General features: G+C 38.5%; 1 protein-coding gene and 1 pseudogene across 3 annotated transcripts in view; one reads left to right on the forward strand and one right to left on the reverse strand.

The window, feature by feature from the left end:
• Window positions 1–13,962, forward strand: part of Acss2 (acyl-CoA synthetase short chain family member 2) — a 48,626-nt gene that overhangs the window by 18,351 nt on the left and 16,313 nt on the right. The gene's annotated exons all lie outside the window — the stretch shown is intronic.
• Window positions 532–900, reverse strand: LOC113178903 (eukaryotic translation initiation factor 1 pseudogene; annotated as a pseudogene).

The raw sequence follows: 13,962 nt of genomic DNA on the forward strand, positions 1-13,962 counted from the left end.
TATTTACCCTGGAACATAGTGCATAGACTTGTTCATACAGGAAATATTTCTAGTATACCAACACCTGCATTTCTTTTTATTTTCTTATTTGTTTATTTAGGTCTGGGATTGAACCCAGAGGTACTTTAGCACTGAGCCACATCCTCAGCTCTTATTTTTATATTTTATTTTGAGACAGGGTCTCACTAAGTTGCTTGGGAACTCACTAAGTTGTTGAGGCTGGCCTCCAACTTGCAATCCTCCTGCCTCAGCCTCCTGAGTCACTGGGATTATAGGCATGCACCACTGTGCCTGGTGACATCTGCATTTCTGAGTGTGATTTTTAACTAGAAGTTTGTTTTTTGCTCCCTTTTGCTCCCGCCCCCAATATATCAGCTCTTTTCATTCTGTGTATTGTATGAAAAAGTTATAGTGGTCCAAGTTAAATAATTATGCAAACTGTGAGGTTTTTAAACTTGTGACAGGGGACCAAAGGGAAATTCTATTCATTGCAAGGAAACCCTCACTTAAGCTTCAGTAAGCCACAAGCACTTAAAACCCATGAACCTTCAGTTGATTATCCTTACCCAGTCCAGTCTCCTACCAGGAACTGACTTATGTCCTTGTGCTGGTCACCCTGTAGCTGAATTTTTTTTTCATTTTATGGATGCTCAATTATAGTACAATTGGAGGGCAATTTCTTCTTAAATGCCTTCACTAGTTACTTTTCATCATAATCATCAGCAATCCCTTAGACAGTAGAAATGATCTTCCTGCCACTTCTCTGTTGAATTCTTTTTTTTCCCTTTCCTCTCTGTTGAATTCTTATGTGGATATAATCCTTAGTGCCAGCAGGAAGTTGGCACCCTTACTTGCATCAGCAAGGGGGTCGAAAGAGTGGAGTTTCTAGATTGCAGACATACATTATGATTCCTTTTCCTCAGTGGAAACAGCCTGCAGAAGACAGCTGGGCAGAAGGCAGGTGGTGGGGTTGGGGGTTGGGGAGAGAGCTCAAAGGGGAGGTTGTTGAGTCCAGGGCAACAATGTGACTAGGGTGGCCATGATATTTTAATACATGGAAATCTATCCAAATAAGCAGTCACACAGGCCTCTTATTGAACTTTAGTATCAGCTGCTTTTTCAGATGACTGTACCTTTTGAAATGTTCCCCAAACTACTACAAATATTGTTAGAGAATCTTAAATTTGACAACCAGATTGGTGAAAACCTATTCGGTTGTTTTCACATGTGAAACATACTGACAGAAATCTAATTTTATTTTTATAGATATATGTCAGGAAATATAATAAGTGCTTAGGATATAGCAATAAACAGGGGAAATCTACCTCATGGATCTCACAATCTCATGGGGCAAAATATTTGCCTGTGAGCTGCAATTTTATTTAGGAAATATTGGGAACAATGTCCTTTTTCTTATTTCAATGGAGAGGATGGGGAGGTGGGAGACACATCTCTGGGAGCAAATGGGTATATAAATGCTTCTATGACACTTGACAAGTCAAGAACTATGAAGGTTCAAAAACATGAGAGCTTCCTGAATTTGGGATCTTTCAGGAAGTTGTCAGGAGGTTAAAGAGATCATGGTAAATGTGGTCTTGCCCCAGTCTGAAGTTCAAAGTGGCTGGGAGTTTCCTCCTCAGCTTATGACAGTGCTCCTGGAGATTTTTAGGAGACAGACTTCTCCAAGTTCATTTGGGTGTACTTCACATTGGTGCAGTGGAAAGTTGGAAACCTTGAACCTTGTCACAGATTTGCCTTTAGCCCTCTTTGTGGTGTTGGCAAGTCTTTTCTAGATTTCTTGTATCTTTAAAATTGGGTTAATAATATGTGCTGTACTCACTACTAAGGCAGTTGTGAGGATCAGGTGAGGCAATGCATTTTAAAGCAGTTTTATATTAATTTGAAGAATTAGCTAAATTTGTATTGATTTATATAACCATGTGAGGCAGGCATGGTGTGTTTCATTAATTTTATTTGGCCTCTACCTTAGCTAAGTTTGTTCTTTTTTTCCCCTCTTTCCCATAAAAGTATTGGGTTTCCATATGAGTGCCATATCCTGAATCCCAGCTCCAAGGGCTTCTTTCATTTTCTCCCATGGCACAGAGTCCAGGAATAAGCCTACCATAGGGACTCAAAAAACACTTCTTGACATGACTCCCAATTCTATTCTACAAGTTCCATCTTTTCCTCTCTCTGTCTACCTCTTTTCTTTGAAACTGATTTTGAAGGCCCATTCTCTGCTGCTGGAAGGGAGAAATGGAACCATAATTTGAGACCTGTTACAGATTATCCAGTCTACATTAACCTTCACCTCCTTCTATTTCTCTTCTCTCATTTTATATTTTATCAAGAAAGAAACAGGCTCATTTTTTTGTAGTTCATACACTGAATAAGGAGTAAACAATAAATCTAGTGACTCCATATTCAGAGCCAGGACTTCCCAAATTTTAGCATGTATAAATAAGTGCCTGAGGACCTTATTATAAATCTATGACCCCACCCCAACCTAATGAATCAGAATCTCCTGAAGATAAAAACCTCGGACATTTTTTGCGGGGTGTGGGGGGGTGATATTGGGGATTGAACTCAGGACCTTACACTTGCTAGCAATTATTCTACCTCTGAGCTACATTCCCATACCTGACTTGTATTTTCACAACCCCTTCAGACAATTCTGATGTCAGAGTGGGGTACCATCAAAAAATAATTATTTAGGAGCTGGGGATGTAGGTTAGTGATGGACTGCATATTTTAGCGTATGTGAGGGTTTGAGCTTGATTCCTCCCCAAAATAAAGTTTGGGATAAAAGAGAATATGACATTCATATTAACATGGGAGAAGGAAAACTGTGAAGGAGAGAGTAGGCAAGGGGAACCAACTCCAGATTTCCTAACAGATCAGTGTTAGGAAATATTACACATGAAATTTGAGGATCTAGATATATTTAATCTCTGAAAACTTTTCTGTTTAGGTATCCACAGAAATAGAGTACACTAGATTGAAGACTAACAATTTAAACAATGCTGCTTACCTAGATAACAGAACCACTGTAATGAGTATTTTTGCATGTATCTATTTCACTTGAGGGATCCTGATGTACATGTAAGATGGTACCCCTGGCTATTCTTCCCATTTTCTTTTATAGTCTAGGCTCTCTCTCTCTGTCTCTGTCTCTCCTCTACCACCCTTAGGGATTGAACCCAGGACTTCATGCATGCTAGGCAAGCACTCTACCCCTAGCCCACAGTTACAATTCTCTTTTAGGCAGCATTCCAAATGCTGTGACAATAAAGGATTTGAAAGCTGCCCTCATTCACTTGTTATGGGTAAGGCCAGCACAGAATGGTAGGAAAAATTGTGTATGATTTCCCTCCTGTAAGTAGATGGAGAAAAGGGTTACCTTCTGTACTGGCTCATGTTCTGTCTTCTCAACAGAGAAGAGGTACAGAGTCCAACTGGCACCAAAGCTACCTTCCAAGGGGAACAGACACAAGGTCTCTGGATTAAGGCCTGAAAATAGCTGGCCGGAGGACAGTGTATAATAATAGCACAGATAACAGAGCAAGAGTACTGTACTTTGAACCTCAGCTTCAGGACCTTCTTCTAGTCTCTCTTATGGCAATGGAGTCCAGACTGAGCCCACTTTAGGGGTTCAAGAAACTCTTCTCTAGTCCATTCCAAAAGTTCCACATTCTTTTCTTCTCTGTGTCTACCATTTCCCGTGCCTGTCCAGTGTCTATCTTCTTTGTCAATATCTTCTCTTATCTCCTCCTTCCTCCCATATTTCTTTTCTCTGATCAGCCTGGGTCCTGCTGGTTACAAAAGCAGTCATAAGTTTGTTCGTTTTTTTCATTCATTATTTTATCCAATCATTTCACAATTATGTATAAAATGCCCATCATGTATAAACTTGGTGCTAGGCACTGAGAAGGAAACAGATGTCTACATGACTGTAATACTACTAAAAAAGTGCCAATAAGCCAAGAAGGAATGAATGAATGGATAATGCTAAATTTTTCTGATGAAATAATGGATATAATCTTTCTGGAAAGGAATACTTATAAAGACGTCTGTATTTTTTCCAAATTAATCTGTATGTTTATTGTAATTCTAATCAAAGTCACAGTGAGTTTTTTTATTGAGGTGTAATTTATATCAAACAATTCACTCATTTAAAATGTACAAATGATTTAAAATGTATATTTCAGGGCTGGGGTTGCAGCTCAGCAGCAGTGAGGCACAGTGAGGTAGTGAGGCACAAGGTTCAATCCACAGCACCATATACAAATAAATAAATAAAATAAAAGAATTATATTCATCTACAACTAAAAACTTTTTAAAAATGTATATTTCAATGATATTCACAGAGGTATATAGCCATTACCATAATCAATTTTAGAACATTTCATTGCCCTAAAAGAAATTCCTTTCTCAATAAAAGTCACTCCTCATTTCCTTCCAACTTTCCCCACTCCAGTTCTTGACATCCACTAATCTATTTTCTGACTCTCTGACTCTTGACTATTTTGGACATATACAATATGTAGCCTTTAGTGTCTGGCTCTTCACTTAGCACAATTTTTTGTTATTACTGGGGATTGAATCCAAGGGTGGTTAATCACTGAGCCACATCCCCAGCCTTTTTTTTTTTTTTTAGAAATGGTCTCATTAAGTTGTTTAGGGCCTCACTGAGATGCCGAGGCTGGTCTCAAAAATTGTGATCCAACATGCCTGGCGCATGTTTTCAGTGTTTATCCATGTTGTAGCATGCACGTATCAGTATTTCATCCTTTTTATGAATGAATAATGTTCCTTTGTATGGATATATCATATTTTTATTTATACATTCCTCAATTGATAGGCATGTGTGTATGTGTGTGTGTATGTATGTGTTTGTGTGTTTTACTGGGGATTGAACCCAGAGCCCTGTGCACGCTAAGCAAGCACTTTACCACTGATTTACCTCCCCATCCCTTTTTAATTTTTTTTTTTTTTTTTTGGTACTAGAGACTGAACTCAGGGACACTCAATCACTGAGCCACATCCCCAGCCCTATTTTGTATTTTATTTAGAGGCAGGTTCTCACTGAGTTGCTAATTGCCTCGCTTTTGCTGAGGATGGCTTTGAATTCTAGATTCAGCCTCCCAAGCAGCTGGGATTATAGGCATGTGCCATGCACCTGGCCCTATGCATATATATATATATATATGTATATTTTAACATGCTAAGTAACCTTGAAGTCATCACTTCCCATTTCTGTGCCATTTGTAAATAAAACTGGTAGATAAAATATATATATATATATATATATATATATATATATATATATATACATTAGTTGTAATTGGACACAATACCTTTATTTTATGAATTTATTTTTATGTGGTGCTGAAGATCAAAACCAGCGCCTCACACAAGCTAGGTGAGTACTCTACCACTGAGCTACAACCCCAGCCCACGCCCAGCCCTTTTTAAAATTTTATTTTGAGATAGGGTCTTACTGAATTGCCTGGGCTGGCCTTGAACTTACAGTTCTCCCACTTCAACTTCCTGAGTAGCTGGATGTTTTTACTTTTTGACATCATGAATAATGTTACTATGGGTATTTGTATACAAGTTTATATATATATATATGCGCTTTCAATTCTCTTGGGTATATATTTAGGAGTGTAATTGCTGGGTCATATGGTAACTCTGTACTTATCCTTCTGAGGAATTGCCAGTCTCTTTTCCAAAGTGACTGAATCATTTTACATTCCCACCAGCAATATATGAGGCTTCCAATTTCCCCACATGCTTGCCAACATGTTATTACCTGTCTGTTTTATTATGGTTATCTTAGTGGGTGTGAATTGGGATATCATTAAAGTTTTTATTTGTATTTCCCTCAACATTCAGTTGGTACAGACCTGGCTTTCTGAATCAGGGAGGAACAAAAGGTAAACTATGTTTAGGCAGGTGTTTCTCCTTTATTGAGACTTTTTACTCTAGTTTTGTTAGTTTTATAGTTAATGGGAAGTACTTCCAGGTTCAAGTGATAGGATGATAGTTGATTCCAGTTTTTAAATCAGGAGCTGGATGAGGCTGCATTAGTGTCTGCAAACTAGCTATCACTTGAATATAGAAATCTATGGAGTTTAAAAAAAAAAGAACAGAGTGAGAGAGAAACCAAAGAGAATGATATATTTCTGATAACTACACTAAAAGTCATCCTTAGTAGTCTTCAACCACACTCTGATTTTGATTTTCTTCCTTATACTTTTTTTTGTTTTGTTTTGAGAACAACATCTCTCTTTTGAAGACCATGTCATTTAGGGAAACAATGTCCTGAACTAGAGTCATTTTGTTATAAAGCCACACTATCCAGTATGGTAACCACTAGCTACATGTGATTATTGAAATTTAAGCTTATTGAAACTAAATAACTTTATTGAAAAAAATTCAGTTCTTCATCCACGTTTCAAGTGTTCAATAACTTTAGGTGGTTAGTAACTACTACTTATTGAACAGCACTACTTTAGAATAATGTTGACAGTAAAGTGCTAAGTAACCTTGAAGTCATCACTTCCCATTTCTGTGCCATCTATAAATAAAACTGGTAGATCTCAAAAGCTTCATTTGCCTTTGGCATTCTGAGTGATTTGTGATGAATTTGGGGGTGTACCTCCTTCTACTTTCTCTTTCTGCCTTTCTCTTTCCTCACTGCAGCTAGGGCAGAAATACCCAGAGGGAACATTAGACTGCTAATTTGTCAAGTTACATTGCTTCCACTTCTTGCTCCCTTGGAGAAAGGGAAAATAACTTGAGGGCATATTTACCTCAGAATACCTCATATTTGTGCAGTACTTTATGGATCATAGAACTCTTTCATATTATTTCTTCATTTTATAAAAATCAAAGAATCTTAAAGTTGGAAGGGCCTTACAGATCATCTTAGTCTTCAGTAAACACAAATTATATGGAAAGCTTGTAAGATGAAAATTCCATGTCCCCCTCCCTGGAGAATCATCTATTAGAAGTATTTGTTTCCCTAACTCAAATTGTACATCTGTCTATCCTGAAGCTGTATGAGGTGGGACCTTGGAATCTGCGTTATTAACACTATCTGACCATACTTTGAGAAATGCTGGATTTGCTTGTTCCACATGGCAGAATGTGCTCTTTCGTATTCCTGCAAATTCAAAATTGTTCATGATATCTTTAGAGTTAGGAAGTTCCTAAAGGATCTTCTATCTTTGGACAACTCTGACAGAAATGCTTTCTTTATATTGAGCTCTCCCACTGACCTAGCTGTTCCATTTATAGTTATATAATACTGGTGTACTTCTTTGTTATAACAATCCTTCAGATTCATTCATTCATCCAGAAATATTATTGAATATGTATTATATACAAGGTTTTGTCAAGGCATTAGGAATTCAGCAGTGAACAAAACCAACCTGGTCTCTAACTTCAGAAGCTACCTTTTATCTAGTAGGGGAGACAGGCAATTAGAAGAGGTGGGGAAGAATAAAAGAAGCATCCTTAAGAAAACTGCCACGAAGAAAATGAAGGGAATGTTGTAAGGAAGAATAACAGGAAGGGCTGATATTAATTAAAGGTGATCAGAGGAAGCCTCACTAGGAAGGTGACATTTAAGCTGAGACCTGAAACATAAAAGCCATTCAAAAAGTTGGGAAAAGATAGTTTAAAAAAAAACATGAAATGTTCTGTCTTTCTGAAGATTAGTGTGTTTGGAGTCAGTAAGCAGAATGAGAGAATGGCACAAGATGAAGCTGGAGAGGATACAGGGTTTAGAAGCTTGGATTTCCTTCTTTATGCAAAGGAAGCCATTAAAGGGTTTTAGGTAGGAGATGATGTGGTATGATTTCAGTTTTTAATAGATCATTCCAAATGATGTATAGATTGGAAGGGAGAAAGAGTGAAGTGAGAGACCAGTTAGGGGGGCCATTGTGGCAACAGATTAAGGCAACTTGCACTAGTGTGGAATCAATAGAGATAACAGATATTTAAGACTTGCTCTCATACCCCTCAATATTCTGCCACGCAACCAGCACGCGAGCTTCATAAAAGAGGTTCAAAGCATAGAAATTAACTAGTGAGTTTTAAAATTAAAGAGATATACTCCCGTTACCTTTAATGCTCAGCTTCCGGAGATGGCTTCTCCTAGCTCCCGCCTCCAGCCACCTAATGCAGTGGTGAGGTTTACACAAGAGGCTAGCGAGAGAGGAAGAACATGCCAGGGAGTGAGCTTTTATTGGGGAACAAAAAATTCAAGAGAAAATCCCATCCAATGAAGGTCGAGGGGGGCAGCATTCCAAGGTCAGGGTCAGTGATTGTTCTTCGGATCAGTGGCCAGGCACACCTCCACATGGACAAGCCCTCGAACCTGGGACAGGGTGGGGAAGGCTCTGACACAGTTGTCTAAGTGCCTCTCACCCAGCCAGGGAGTATGGCTTCCCACACAATATCTTTTCTTTTCCTTGAAATCTCAGTTGGTTGCTCCTCTCATAGCAGGTTTGACTTCCTCTGGAAGACCTAACTTGCCAGTAGACTCTCCTCTCCAATCTATCTATGGAGAACTCAGTTTTCCCCTCTATTTTTTTCTTTTCTTTTTCCTGGGAATTGAACCTAGGGCCTCATGCATGCTAGACAACTGCTCTCTCTACCAACCCTCCCACCTATTTTCTCTTAGCTCTTTACTCCCAATTTGTGCCTTGCTTGTAGTTGTAGGGAATTAGAATCTTCAGTTCAATGACTACCTTTCTCATATAAAGAGGTGACTACCAATATTTCTTGTCACTAATCAATTATCAGTCATTCAGTGATTTGACCATGACCCTTGAGTATCTATTGTGCCAGTTGTGCTTGGAGGAGACAGAGAAGAAGACATGATCTTTATTCCAAGAGCCCAAGGTGTAATACAAGGTGAAAAAATAAATCACAAGGAAAGTGACATAAAGGACCTTGGGAAGAAGAGAGAAATTTCAGCTTCCAGGTAGGTGGGGGTAAAGGGAAACTAAGAAAAACTTCATGGAAGATGTTAACTTGGACTACCTGAGGCTAAAGGGGCCAGGTACTCTTTTATGGAATAGTCAAAGATGACCTCACTGAGAAACCAATGTTTGAACAATGATTCAAAGAGAATAAATTATGTGGCTCTTTAGAGGAAGAATGCTCCAAGTGGAGGACAAACCCTCTGAGGTTAAGTGTGTTGTGGTATTTTTACCAAACACTAGGGAGGCCATGTGGCTGGAGCAGAGGGAGGAGAGGAAGAGAGAACGATAATATATGAAAATAGAAAAGGACTAGATCATGTAGGAACTAGTGAGCTGTTATAAGGACTTTGACTTTTACTTAAAATTAAATGGAAAGCAATCTGAGCATTTTGAGTGGAGTAATGATACAATCTGACAACTAATGGTGATATTGGACTGGGACAGTAGAAATAAATGTGAAAAGAATTTGTCTACTTCTAAATATATTTTGAATCAATAATGTATTAAAGTAAATTCGGAGAATATGAGGATGAGGTAGTTAGAGAGAGCTCCCTGGAGAAGATTCCTTGGAGGAAGGACATAAGAAGGACCTAGTGATTGTGAACCTTGGGTTGTCCCATTAACCCTGTGGCCTCTAGATAAAGGTTAAGTGATCTGGTTTATAGCAAAGGTTCCCAATCAGTAGTCCATTAGGCATTCATTAATAGTTTTGTTTGTGCTACAGCATTTAAAAGTTTTAAAATTTTGTTGTCAACACTTAAAAATTCAGAAGTTTTAACAAAAATAGATATCAGGAATGTCTTGAAATTTTGAAAAAATTGGCAATTGAGCCAGTGGACAAAATCAGGTACTAGATGCGTCTTTCTTTCTTTCTTTCTTTCTTTCTTTCTTTCTTTCTTAGTTGTAGATGGATGAAATACTTTTTAATTTATTTTTTATGTGGTGCTGAGGATCAGACTCAGCACCCCAAATGTGGTAGGCAAGTGGTTTACCATTGAGCTACAACCCCAGCCCAACGCCTTCTTTTTTGCTAGAGCATGCATTCTCCAATTTTCTAGTTGCTACCCCTTGCTAATGTTTCCCCACAAACTAAGGATAACTGTTATTGTACATATGTTGCTGTGTTTTCTTTCTCTCTTTTTCTAGTACTGGGGTTGGAAACCAGGGCCTTGTACATGCTAGCAAGTGCACTACCACTGAGCTAAACTCTAGCACTTTTTATTTCTTATTTTAAGACAGGATTTCCCTAAGTTGCCTGGGATGGCTTCAAACTTACAATCCTCCTGCCTTAGCCTCCCAAGTAGCTATGACTTCAGGGTGCATAACCATATCCAGCTAGTAAAGTATACTTTGCCATTTTGCCCTGCCCTGCCCTTGAGGGGCTGGGTTCTGAACCCAGGGCCTACTGGACGGTGGGTGAGCCCTCTACTGCAGTTGTTGCTGTTTTAATATATATATATATATTTATTTATTTATAGTTGGACTCAATATCTTTATTTATTTATTTTTATGTGGTGCTGAGGATTGAACCCAGGGCCTCGCACATGCTTGGCCAGCACTCTACCGGTGAGCCACAACCCCAGTCCTGTTGTTGTCTTCTTAAAGAAAAGTTAAGAGGACTAAAGGAGTGGGTCTGGGGAATTAAAAAAGAAAAGAAAAAGAAAGAAAGTAAGAAAAGAGGAAAGGGGAGATAATATCTTGTCTTTATCAAAGATTTTCTTTCATGTGATCTACTTTCCTCATTTACAATACCTGCCTGGACCCTGTTAATTTTTGAGCATGTAACTCACAAAGTGAAGGAAAGAGGCTTAGACTTTTAAGTCCTTATTCCTGCTCTTTTACAACCTACCCAGTGACCCCCAAGAAAAACTCATAATCTCCTTGACTCTCAGAGTTAGGAGATAAAAGTGGATGCTCTGTAAAGAGCTCTGACTTCCTAGAGGGCTTGGAATCTTGTGGTATGCTAGTACTTTGTCCCCTCCCTTCTTCCAACCAGCCAGAGGCCCCAGCCTGGTGTATATGTCAGAGAAAGAAGATACTGGAATGAGTAAGGTGCCTAGATCAATAATGTAGAACTTGAGTCCATGGCCAGGGAGAGACACATACAACTATGTGTGTGTACGCACACATGCATGACTAGAAATGATTTCAAATAAGCTGTACTTGTAAAGTTGTGCTTATATATTCTTGTTTACCTTCTGTGTACCAGGCTGTATTCCAGTGGCTAAGAGGTAGCAGTGAATAAGCCAGATGAGGTCTCTGCTATCGTGGAGCTTATGAAGGACATAAGCTCCAGTGAAAGACGTGGATAATATACAAATAAAATAAATGAGATAATTTTAAATAATGTAAAGTTTCATGAAAAAATAGTGGGTATGTAAATGTGGTGCTTGCAGATGGCCCATGTTTGAGTTCTGAATGTATATACTTATGTTTATTTGTGCCCATGTGTACAGATAGACTGCTTTTGTGCCTAGAATGTTTATGTATCAGTATATGTGTTTTTTTGTTAGTAAGTACACATGGGTGAGGTGGTATAGGTATACACATGGGGACATATGCACGAGGATATGTATGTCAGCATTCAACTGTAACTGGAGATGTTCTAACGTTCCTATAACATTGGTAAGTGGGCCAATCAAGGAAATGCTTTCCTGCCTCTGGCATTCAGGGCCATTTGCCAGCTCCCTCTCTCCGTGTTCCTTCTCACTTTAGTAAGCTCTCTGTGCTTGGCTTCTCTTAGCCCCAGGAGGGTTAAAGCCAAGGAGAGGATAGTAACTGACTCATCAAGCTAGAAGCTGGAAAGAGGCTGATAATCTTCTGTGTAACCTCTGTCAGTAAGAAAAGATTTGGCTTCCCTGCCAGTCCCTGTCCTTCACACTATGAGGAAAAGAGTCCTGACATGAAATCAGAAGACCTGAGAATCTATTATTGGCTCTTCCACTTATTATTATGTGACCTTGGCCATTTACTATGTTTCTCTAGGTTTCAGTTTCCTCCTTCATAAGAATTCTGGGTAGAAGGAGAGGGGATGCAAAGGCCTGTAGTGCTGAGGGAGAGCTACATGGTGCTGTGAAGGAGGACAAGGAACATTCTGAATTGAGGCAATGACTTGATCAAAAGTATGGAAGTGGGATTGAGCTTTGTGTATAAGGGAAACCAGAAAGAAACCATGTAGAATAAAATTCAAACTTCTTACTATTGCCTATAAGGTCCTGCATGATTTGGCTGTTGTCTAGCTCTCATTCTTTTTTAAAAAATATGAATTCTTTTTTAATAAATATTTCATTAGTTGTTGAAGGTCCTTTATTTATTTGTATGTGGTGCTGAGAATCGAACCCAGTGCCTCACACATGCTAGGCAAGCGCTCTATCACTGAGCCACAACCCCAGCCCTAGCTCTCATTCTTACCCAACCTCTTGTTCACTGTACTCTAGTCATACTGACTTCCTATTGGTCTTTGAATAGGTCTTAGTGCCTTTCCATTTGATGCTCTCTCTCTGCTTGGAATACACTTCTCAAGAATTAATATGGTGGGCTGGGGCTGTGGTAGAGCGCTTGCCTAGCACATGTGAGGCCCTGGGTTTGATCCTCAGCACCATATAAAAATAAATCAATAGAAAAAAGGTATTGTGAAAAAAATTCTTAAGAAAAAAGAATTATAATATGGCTATCTTCTCCTCCTCCTCCTCCTCCTCCCCCCCTCCTCCTCCTTCGATTTATAGTTATACATAATAGTTAGGCTCAACCTACTTCTTATTATTCAGGTCTTGGCCAAAATATCACCTCCCCAGGGAGAAGCATTCTTTGGCCCTCCTACTGAATGTGCTTGTCTCCTAAATTTATCAATATTTAAAATGCCCAACAATTCCACTTTTAGTAATTCATCCTATAGATATAGTTGTAGGTAATTTAAATATGAAGATATTCATTGAAGCCTTTATTATTAAATAAATTATTGTATGTACAGTTGACAAAGAGAATGAAATAGTTCTTTTAGTCTTGATAGAGAATGACACCAATATACATTATTAAAAATTTAAAAGCAAAATGACTAAGTGTACAGTTAAGATTTGTGTAGTTTATTGATATATATAATACTGAGTTTTAAAAACAAGAAAGAATAGTGTGCATTGTATGCTATCATTTGTGTATAAAAGTGAGAGTATATAAACATAGATATATAAATACATGCTTGTCTAATAGGCTTCTCTCTTGAATAAAGCAGCTCTTCCTACCACTGTTTTCCTGTACTTAGAGACTGTGAGGTGCTTATACCTTTTAAAAATCAATTTTTTTAATATTCAATTTTTAGTGCTGGGAATGTGACTTAGTGGTAGAGTGCTTGCCTGTCACACATGAGGCCTTGGGTTCAATTCCTAGCACCACCACCGCAACAATAAAATTCAGTTTTTGAATTTTGCACTATTCCTTTTTTTTAAATTTTTATTTGTTTATTTTTATGTGGTGCTGGGGACCAAACCCCGGGCCTCACGCATGCAAGGCAAGCACTCTACCACTGACCTACAACCCCAGCCCAATTTTGTGCTATTCCAAGGATCTTATGAAAGATGCTAACAATGTGACTTCTTCTAAATAATTATTATAGTCACTCCATAATACTTGAGTTAACCTAGGCCCTATATCCTACTAGGTGTGGCCCTAACTGCAAATTGATTGTCTTTGAAAAGACACACAAAATATTAGTAGCAGTGGTTGCCAGTAGGCAAGGTGATTGGGAGATAGAGATGGGAGGGACATTTATCCTTATGTATCTTTTTATGCAGTTCCACTTGTATGTATTATTTATATTAAAAATCATCAAATTACTGGACTTGATGGTGCATGCTTGTCATTCCAGTGGCTCAGGAGGCTGAGACAGGAGGATTGCAAGTTCAAGGCCAATCTCAGCAATTTAGCAAGGCTCTAAGCAACTTAGTGATACCCTGTCCCAAAATAAAAA

The sequence above is a fragment of the Urocitellus parryii genome, chromosome 6 (assembly GCF_045843805.1).
Source record: "Urocitellus parryii isolate mUroPar1 chromosome 6, mUroPar1.hap1, whole genome shotgun sequence".
Lineage (NCBI taxonomy): Eukaryota > Metazoa > Chordata > Mammalia > Rodentia > Sciuridae > Urocitellus > Urocitellus parryii.